The 8680-nt window shown below is 45.5% G+C and overlaps 1 protein-coding gene across 2 annotated transcripts in view; it reads right to left on the bottom strand.

Moving 5' to 3' along the window:
• LOC144158453 (TNF receptor-associated factor 5-like) overlaps positions 1-8680 on the bottom strand; it is a 147038-nt gene that overhangs the window by 128467 nt on the left and 9891 nt on the right. Inside the window, exon 2 of one of the 2 annotated variants that reach the window (XR_013320072.1) lies at positions 1846-3187. The exons of the other annotated variant lie outside the window; for it this stretch is intronic. The gene's annotated coding sequence lies outside the window, so the exon portion shown is untranslated. Of the gene's footprint in view, positions 1-1845; positions 3188-8680 lie in introns of those variants that run through there. 2 annotated transcript variants of the gene reach the window in all.

Raw genomic sequence — 8680 nt, 5'->3', positions numbered from 1 at the left:
AAATCACAGTCGTCCAATAGCCCCCATTACCGGCAGTACATCAGCATTTAGTTCATCCTTTTTTCCTAACGCTGTATCACTATGGAACACGTTGCCCGACGACATCGTCACATTCACTGATAATAAACGTTTTAGAGATAAACTAGAAGAAAATATTGTCACCCAAGAATAACCTTCCAGTTCTACTGCTGCAACACATATTTTGTATAATATGTATTGTTGAACTTAATCAGTGTTTGCTTCTTCCACCTATTGTTAACTCTGTAAAATTATGTCACACTTATTTTGCGATGTTCCTAACTTAGCCAATGTTTTGAACTCTGGTGCTTTAGAACTTTTGTGTTTTTGCGTGTTTTTATGTTTTTACCAATATCTTGGTTCATTTGTATTTCTGTAAACAATGTTTCACGACCCTCCCCTTATGTAATGCCTTCGGGCCTTTAAGGGTATAATAAATGAAATGAATTGAAACCAGAGAAAAGTGAAATGCACTTAACCATACCCGTTGTTACTTCAAAGAGATATTTTTGGTAAGTAATTAATCAATGCATGATGTATGAACGGTGATTGGTTAAGTTGTATTGGTGTAGCACACGAGTGGAAACTTTTTTTACAAAGCTAAAGGAACCTCAAACCCGGTGTTAGACGATCTCACTTCTTTGTTTCTGCCACCGCGGACGGAGGCGACGAGATCGGCGGCATAGAAGGAATCAAGAGCAGGATGAGGAGGAAGACTTACTTCTATTCAGATTTCTGAACGGCCCAGAGTGCGGCCCAGAGGAGTGGTTCCTTCTCCCCAGTGGGCGCCGCCTGTCCACCAGCTGAAGCTGGGTAGGCGGAGAGGGCCTGGGCAGAAGCATCTCCCATTGCTTTTGTTGGGTAGTTGACGGATAGAGAGGAGGGTGCTCAGGGCTAAAGTCTAACACCCCGCGTATGTGGCGGAGGGTTCCTACTTCTGAACAAAATTTACATGCAGCGTCGTAGCGATTCGGGTGCATTAAGGAAAAACACGTCGGGTGTTGGAAGGAGCCCGATTGTATGAGTCGTAGAGTAGTTGGTTGTTCTCTGGAAAGGAAAGGGTAAGGCGAAGGAAGGGTCTGTCTCTGAAAACGATTATGCTGGGTTATGTCCCTGAACGTGACTAGCGGTTGACTGTCATCGTGCAGCTTTGCTTTAAAAAAATTGTTGGATTAACGAAAAAAAATTACCCCGGCTCCACTCACGCCGCTAACGCTGATGTTCACAGCAAAGCTGCGTAGCATTCCAAATCGCAAGGCTAAGATTCACACAAATTGTCAAACCCATCTGGTCAAGTAGCGCTCCTTCGCTCGCCAACTCTCGCGTGCGCTCCCGACGGGGGCGACTTCTCCATCCGGGGAGCGCGCCAGTTAACCCATTTTCCGAACATTCGAGAAATGACCACCAAGCGCACTCGTCGACATACTTTTTTGTTCTAGCAATCATGCTAACCTTTTCTACGTGTGAACTAGACCTGCTGTAGTAGCGTTTGAAATTTTAGAACCCTGAAAAAAACAGAAAGAAAATATTCTTATGCCATGGTCCCAGAAACCCTCATACAGACTTGCGATTAGACGCCATCAGTCAGGGTGGGCGAGACAGGAACATTAGTCTTCAAAATTGCGTTGGGTGCGATTGACTCTCCCCCCACTGAGGCCTCGAGGTCTCCTTTACTGAACTAAAGTTCTTCTGTACGGCGTGCAGCCCAATAGGTCCCAGGGTACAAACCACTTCATTGACTTCTATGCGCGCACTACGATACAATTTACCGATTTCTCGTTGGATCTGCTTAGACAATAGCAGCTGATACAGAAATCGACACACACACACGTTAGTACTCGTTTATTATCAAATTCGTCCCCGGCGTATATGTACAGTAGTACTACAGTCACGCATGTCATTTATCTGTTCACTAGAATGCAGAAAATGAGTTTTATTAGCACAGCTGTGACACAGTGAACTTGAAGGAGACCTCGTCGTTTTTCACGCATCCATTTCTTTCGATGTCGCACATTTTTGTGTATCCTCTACTGCATATCGGGTCGTTTCTGGCAGTTGTAGGTCTTTCTTCTTGTTTAAAAGCACCAGTACGAAGGTTTAGCACGATTTCCTGCGGAATTTCCTCACCCTCAGCATTGAAAACATTGAAGCACAGTTTCTTCCGCAAAGGCCAACCGAGTAGCGAGTCATACCCTCCTTGACATACCCGGTAAATCAAATGAAGGGTCAGGTCTCCATCGTCTTTCAGTATTCTAATCCCTGGAAGAATTGAATATCCAAAAAAGTACTTAGGCTTCTCAGCCGAGGCCTCTACTTCTCCGTTAATGGTAGCAGCCTTTTTCAATTTTGACCACCCTATAACGGTCCACACGAGTGGCTCAGAAGTGCATAGCGGGAGTTCCGAAATAACCTGAGCAGCTTTCCCTAATGCCGAAATATTTCTGCATACATCGTCGCTTAAGCGCTCGTTCAAACATCTCAAGGTTTTTTGCATGTCCAGTTCATTTTTCAGGCGCTCACGGGCAGTGTTCTCTAGACCTTCAAGCCTTTGTTCAGTTTTCCCTAACACTTGTGGCGTGAAATCAGTAAAATCCTCCAATTCTTGTTGCAAATTTTGACATGCTACGATAACTTCACTTGTAGCTTCTGTAATGTAGGTTTCTAGTGACGTCTTAATTTTCCTTACTGACACTAAAATATCACGCAGTGTATTTGTGATCAATGCCAGCTCCTCGGCTGTTCGATCTGCAGATAGCTGGCTTTGACGCATGCTGTCTTTAAGTGTGTTGTCTAATGTATGCACAAATTCGGTTACATGCATGTCAGCATTTGCTCGTTCCCTGAAAAGCTGCACTTGACCCGCAATAAGTTCCTTCGTTTCTTGAAGGGAAGTTTGCACAGAAGACAGCTGGTCCCGAAGCTGTGCGACGTCATTTGCAAATGGTGTGATCGTTGCATCCAGGCTTCCGTATCTGATGCTTGAAGCGTTGCCTTCTGGGATGAAACAGTCGTTGGTTTCCAGGTGTCCAGAGAGTTCCTTGTATGTCATGCTCTGCTTGCAGCGGAAGCAGGTCACTGCGTAGTACTGGCACTCCTCCTCGAAATGCTCCATAATATCGCATACCGCACCGAGGGCGTCGCAGCCGTTGCGAGAGTTCCAGCAGTGAATCTGCATAAAGAATCAAAGAGCGTAACACCAGAATTCATTTCACATCGTTTTTCATTACTGGAAAACACTGCGAAAAGGGGGACGGTGAACAAAATTGGCCGCGTATCTGCTCACTTCGTTGCAAGTGTTGAGGGAAGACGATAGTGGTCTGGCGCCCCTGCCATGTTAATGCCTCCGTTCTCTTTCCCGCTCTCCTCTCATGCTGTTCCTCTCCCGTCTCGCTCATCCCAAGATAAACACGCTAGAGGATTGCTCAAGTCATTTTTAATTTTCCTCCTTCCACTTCTCCACGCTGGGTGCCTCGATGCTGTACGGAAGAGACGTACGTAAAACGAGGCACCCTACTCCACCTGCGTTCCAAGAGAAACGCGGAAACTAACTAGCGGAATCTTTCGTTACTGTTGCCGCTTGATTCCTTAAAATGCGCCTAGGGAAACCGCGTGCGACCGTTTTTGTATTTTTCTGGTTGCATTCTTTATTAAATCAAGCATCCGTGTATTTTAAATAAAGGAACACTGCGAATATCATTTATGTATTGAAGACTTGCCCTAGGTGAGCGCAACATTTGTTTTGCCTCAACAATGTTGAGAAGTATGAACATTCCCACCGGACTTCGCTGTGGGTATATTAACTTACTGTCCTGCATCTGCCTTACCTTTGCCCGGACGGCTGAATAAAGGTACAGACCGACTGACAGACAGACAGACCGAAATTTTTACGTCCAAGTACCCCAAGAAAGAATCGTCCTTTACATACACACACCTGGCGGGACTGACAACTGACTGTCCCAATTAAAAGTCAGTGAGATATAATACATGGATGGGTAAGATGCTTTATATCGCCGCCACTTTAGTGCTGATGATGATGTTTGTTTTCTGGCGCGAGGGCAACGAAGGCCAAAGATCGCCAACAAACGGTTGTGTCATGTCTGGTGTAGTATTTTAAGAAAAATAGTTAGAAATGTGATAGAATACTGTGGGGTGTATAGAGCCCCTAATTTAAAACAAGAACTTTCATCAAAGCTACCCTCTCTGAGGGGCTTTGTTGTGCGTGGTATAAGATTTCTCTTAAAAATCCAATGTCTCCAAGGTAAGTAAAGAGGTGTTTACTTGGAATGAATGGCTGATCGCATAAAAACAATGATGGATGAAGTAGAATCATGTAAGTGTACAGTTCATTTCATTTCATTTATTATACCCTTAAAGGCCCGAAGGAATTACATAAGGGGGGGTCATGAAACAGTGTTTACAGAAATACAAATGAACCTAGATATTGTTGAAAACACAAAAAACATGCAAAAACACAAAAGCACTAAAGCACCAGAGTTTGAAACATTGACTAAGGTAGGAACATCGCAAAACAAGTGTTACATAATTTTACAGGGTTAACAATTAGTCGAAGCAGCACACAATGATTAAGTTGTACAATACATCTTGCACAAAATATGTGTTACAGCAGTAGAACTTGAAGGTTAATCTTGAGTGAGAATATTTGCTTCCAGTTTATCTCTAAAACGTTTATTATCAGTGCATGTGGCGATGTCGTCGGTCAACGCGTTCCTTAGTGTTACAGCGTTGGGAAAAAAGAATGAGCTAAATGCTGATGTACTCCACGTAATGGGAATGCTTCCAGGAAATGCTTCTTTCGCGCACTCTGGAAGTGCGGATATTCAATTAGAGCATGTATTACTGAGAGACGATGTCCTTAACTGTTTCATCGTGGTGGTGGGGCTCCATTTAGAAGATGGGAATGAGTGGCATATGTATGGCCTATACATAGTATGCACATGTACACTTCTGTTGCTCTATGATGTTTTTCTGTGTAGTAGCTGCCAATTTGGGGTTTTATAGTGTAGAGTTTTCTGTCTGCGTGTCTCAGTGTTGCTACCAGCTTTCTCTTATCTTTCGAATGAACGGTTTTATGTCAAGATAGGACAGCTGAGGAACATCGATTTCACAGCGCAGTGCTGCTGCAGCGGCGCTCTGGTCAGCGAGTTCATTGCCAGGAATTCCGCAGTGCCCAGGCACCCAGCACACTATTATGGTCTGTTTTAAAGCATACGCTGATTTTATTTCTATAACTTCCTTTTCCAATGTCACATTCTTACTTTTTTGTCTGGGCGTAACACTGTTACAATGCTTAACGAGTCTGAATATAATGAACTGTGTTTTTGTTCGTGGTATGTGTTCCATGGTTATTAAAATAGCATGTGCCTCTGCCGTTATTATACTTGTCTTCCTGTTTAGCGTTCTTGTGCTGGAAAAGTGGGGACCATGTGCTGCACATGCGAAGGCAGTGTCAGACTTTGAGGCATCCGTTAAAAAGCAGTGCATGGGTACATGTATTATAAATGCAGAAATTGTTGCAGAATGAGTTCCTTGCGTGCGTGTCTTTTGTTAATTCCCTTGAAAGACACGTCGCAGATTCCAAGGTGCAATAAACTCGGTGATGTTTGTTTTGCAGGTGTCGTTAAGGGTGACAGTAAGGTCCTCTGCCTCTGCTCTCACTCGGAAAGAAAAACGCAGAGGGAGTGACGGGCGGCTTTCAGATGATGCATTTTGAATAATACCATTGAACGGATTATTCCTCAACGACGTCACTCTCACGCAGTACAAAAGCGCAATGTATGTGCGCTGGTGCAGGCGTTGGTGCAGCATACAGGCTTTCTATAGGGCTTTTCCGGAAAGCCCCAGACGCAAGGCGGAGCTCTAACTGCAGCACTGGGTCGAGCATTTTTAAAGCTGTTTTTGGAGCAGAATTATACACCACACTGCCCTAGTCTCTTCGCGATCGCACTAAACTATTGAAAAGACGGAACAGGATTGTCTTATCTGCACCATATGATTGGCTGGATAGTGTTTTTATAACGTTCATAAGTTTCGTGCATTTATTTTTTAGTTGTTTAATGTGGAGGAATAATCTGTGCCTTCCGTCCAGCAGAATACCCAGAAACTTGCGTTCATTTTTGACGGGAATCACTTAATTCGGACTTCAGGGACAGGCCGGACTCCATGCTGCCGAGAAAACAAAATACATGTGCTCTTTTCAGGATTACTCTTGATACCATTTTTATCGGTCCACTTTACAAGTTTATTAGCATCCAGTTGTAACTGCCACTTGCAGATTCAGGGATTACAAGATTTATACCTGGTGAGTTCATTTTGACAATGAAAAGTGTACAACTCAGTACTCCCCACTGAGGGACCTCGTTTTCTTGAATGTGTGTTCTAAAAAATGCTGCTCCGACCCTTACGCGAAATGTTCGCTCAGACAGGTAGCTTTCCATAGTGTTGACATGCTTCCAGATACACTGTAAGCTTTGAGGTCACGCAGGATGCCATAGCGCCATGCAGTATCGTACGCCTTCTCTAAGTCGAAGAAAATAGACATACAGTGCTGCCTGTGGACAAAAGCATCTTTAACGTACGATTCCAAGGCCTTAAGCTGGTCGGTCGTAGATCGTTGCGAACGGAAGCCTGCCTGGCAGCTATCTAGAATACCATGGTATTCTAAAAAGTACATGAGCCTTCTATTGACTATTTTCTCGAACAGTTTTTTTAAACAACTGGTAAGTGCTATTGGCCGATAGCTACAAGGAGAAGAGGTATATTTCCCTTGTTTTAGCAAAGGTACCACAATTGCGTCCTTCCAACCTCTTGGGAAATGTCCTGCACTCTACATCTTGTTAACAAAATAAAGGAGTCTTTCGAGGATGCCTGCGTGGAGGTATTTGTGGGATCCGTCGACCCCCAAGGACGAGACTCAAGCGTCAAGGGGAGGTAGCAGTGACCATCAAGGTCACTGCTATCCCCAGTGGGATAACAGTGCGATAACAGTGGATAGCAGTGGGATAACTTCAGGGGGAAGGGAAGACAAAGAAGCAATGCGTGCGCTCGTGCGCCCCTAGACGTGACGATGATGCCAGAGCACAGGGAGATTGACCTCTGTCCCTTCAAGACAATGGCTGGCCACACCAGGCCTATGGCGGTCGATGACGATGCGGCTGCGACCCCTTCAAAGAGATTCTACATCTTCCCGGCCGCCAAGGACGTGGAGCTAGCATGCTTCTAAAGGGTAAAGACGTTAAGCGGTCAGCCTGGTTCAATCGGGTAATGTTCACCGAATTCGAAGTCGATAGCTGAAGGGCGAATTTCTGTGCACTAGCGCCCTCCGCTGTTTTGTGCGGCAGCACGAGAGGACTCTTTGGTTTCAGGAGGCCCCGAGGCGAAGAGATCGATGCAGGTTCTTCCCACCAGGACCGGGACTGTAGCAGCGACTGGGCTTCTATCTCTTTTGTTAGAATGTCAGTCAATTTCTCGCTTCGTTAGCTACACTGCCCCTTATCTGGGATCTTAAACAACTGGTCGCGTCTTCGCTCTTCTACGTCGAAGTTGTCGGATAGGTCGATGTCCTGCTTCCGATGAAGAGCGAGTTCGTATCTTGAGTCTACAAACCACGTCTTGTTCTTTGCATAGGTCGATGTCCTGCTTCCGATGAAGAGCGAGTTCGTATCTTGAGTCTGCAAACCACGTCTTGTTCTTTGCGTCTACTGAGACATGATCATTTGTCGAAGCATGTACCGGATCTTTGATGACTGTGGCCTCCGATTCTCCACATCGTTCCAAGGCGAAAGGTACGCCAGACAGGCTCGCGTGTAGAACCACGACCCTCTAACCGTGGACTGTTTTCGGTGTAGTCGGAACACGTCCTTGAACTGTCCAGCCCAGTCGTGTCTCTATAGCTTTCATGCTGGGTTCAACTGTTTTTATGTTCCCTGCCACGATGTCCCAGTAGAAGTCGGAACCAATCAAAATCGATATGCCCTTGTCCTTTCCTGATCCGCACAGTACAGCTGTCGTGTAGATAGACTGATAGAAAATATTTATGATCTTCTGGTCGGGAACAGGAATCACCTGGTTGCAGATGGACGAAACCTTCAATGCTTCCACGCAGAGTGTCGTTAATCCCGTGGGGTCTTGCAGGTGTACTCTAACCTTCCTTAATGTTTCATTTGTCTTTTTCCCTCCGAAGATTCCTAGGGTCAGGACCTCCTCACCGATGAACTCGCAGCCTAGCTTCCGGGAGATTTTGGTAGTGATGAACGTTCGCTGACTACCACTGTCTAAAAGCACTCTGCACCTTTCAGCGCTACGGGAGCCATAAGCCTGGACAGTCAGTGTCTGAAGGAGGACAACACATTTCCGCCTGTCCGGAGGGAATTTGCACGGCGGCGGAAGTCACTTGTACATTTGGAAGGCTTTCGAGGTTTTTGTTGCACATTGAGAGAACGTGCCGTCGTTTGCAAAGCGGGCGAACGATCTTCCTCCTACAATGCCGCGCGAGGTGTCCTGGCGTCAGGCAATGGAAACAACGTCCGTACTTTGTGAGAAGGAACTTCTTTCGTTCCATGGTGATTTTCTTATCTGACCAAGACCCTGTATCATCAGATCCGGAACAAAACACGCACTTTTGCGTCACATTAGTTGTGGCATA

The sequence above is a fragment of the Haemaphysalis longicornis genome, unplaced genomic scaffold, assembly GCF_048455015.1.
Source record: "Haemaphysalis longicornis isolate Haplotype H1 unplaced genomic scaffold, Haemaphysalis longicornis Haplotype H1 scaffold_10, whole genome shotgun sequence".
Classification (NCBI taxonomy): domain Eukaryota; kingdom Metazoa; phylum Arthropoda; class Arachnida; order Ixodida; family Ixodidae; genus Haemaphysalis; species Haemaphysalis longicornis.
This window is presented reverse-complemented; position numbering and strand designations above follow the sequence as displayed.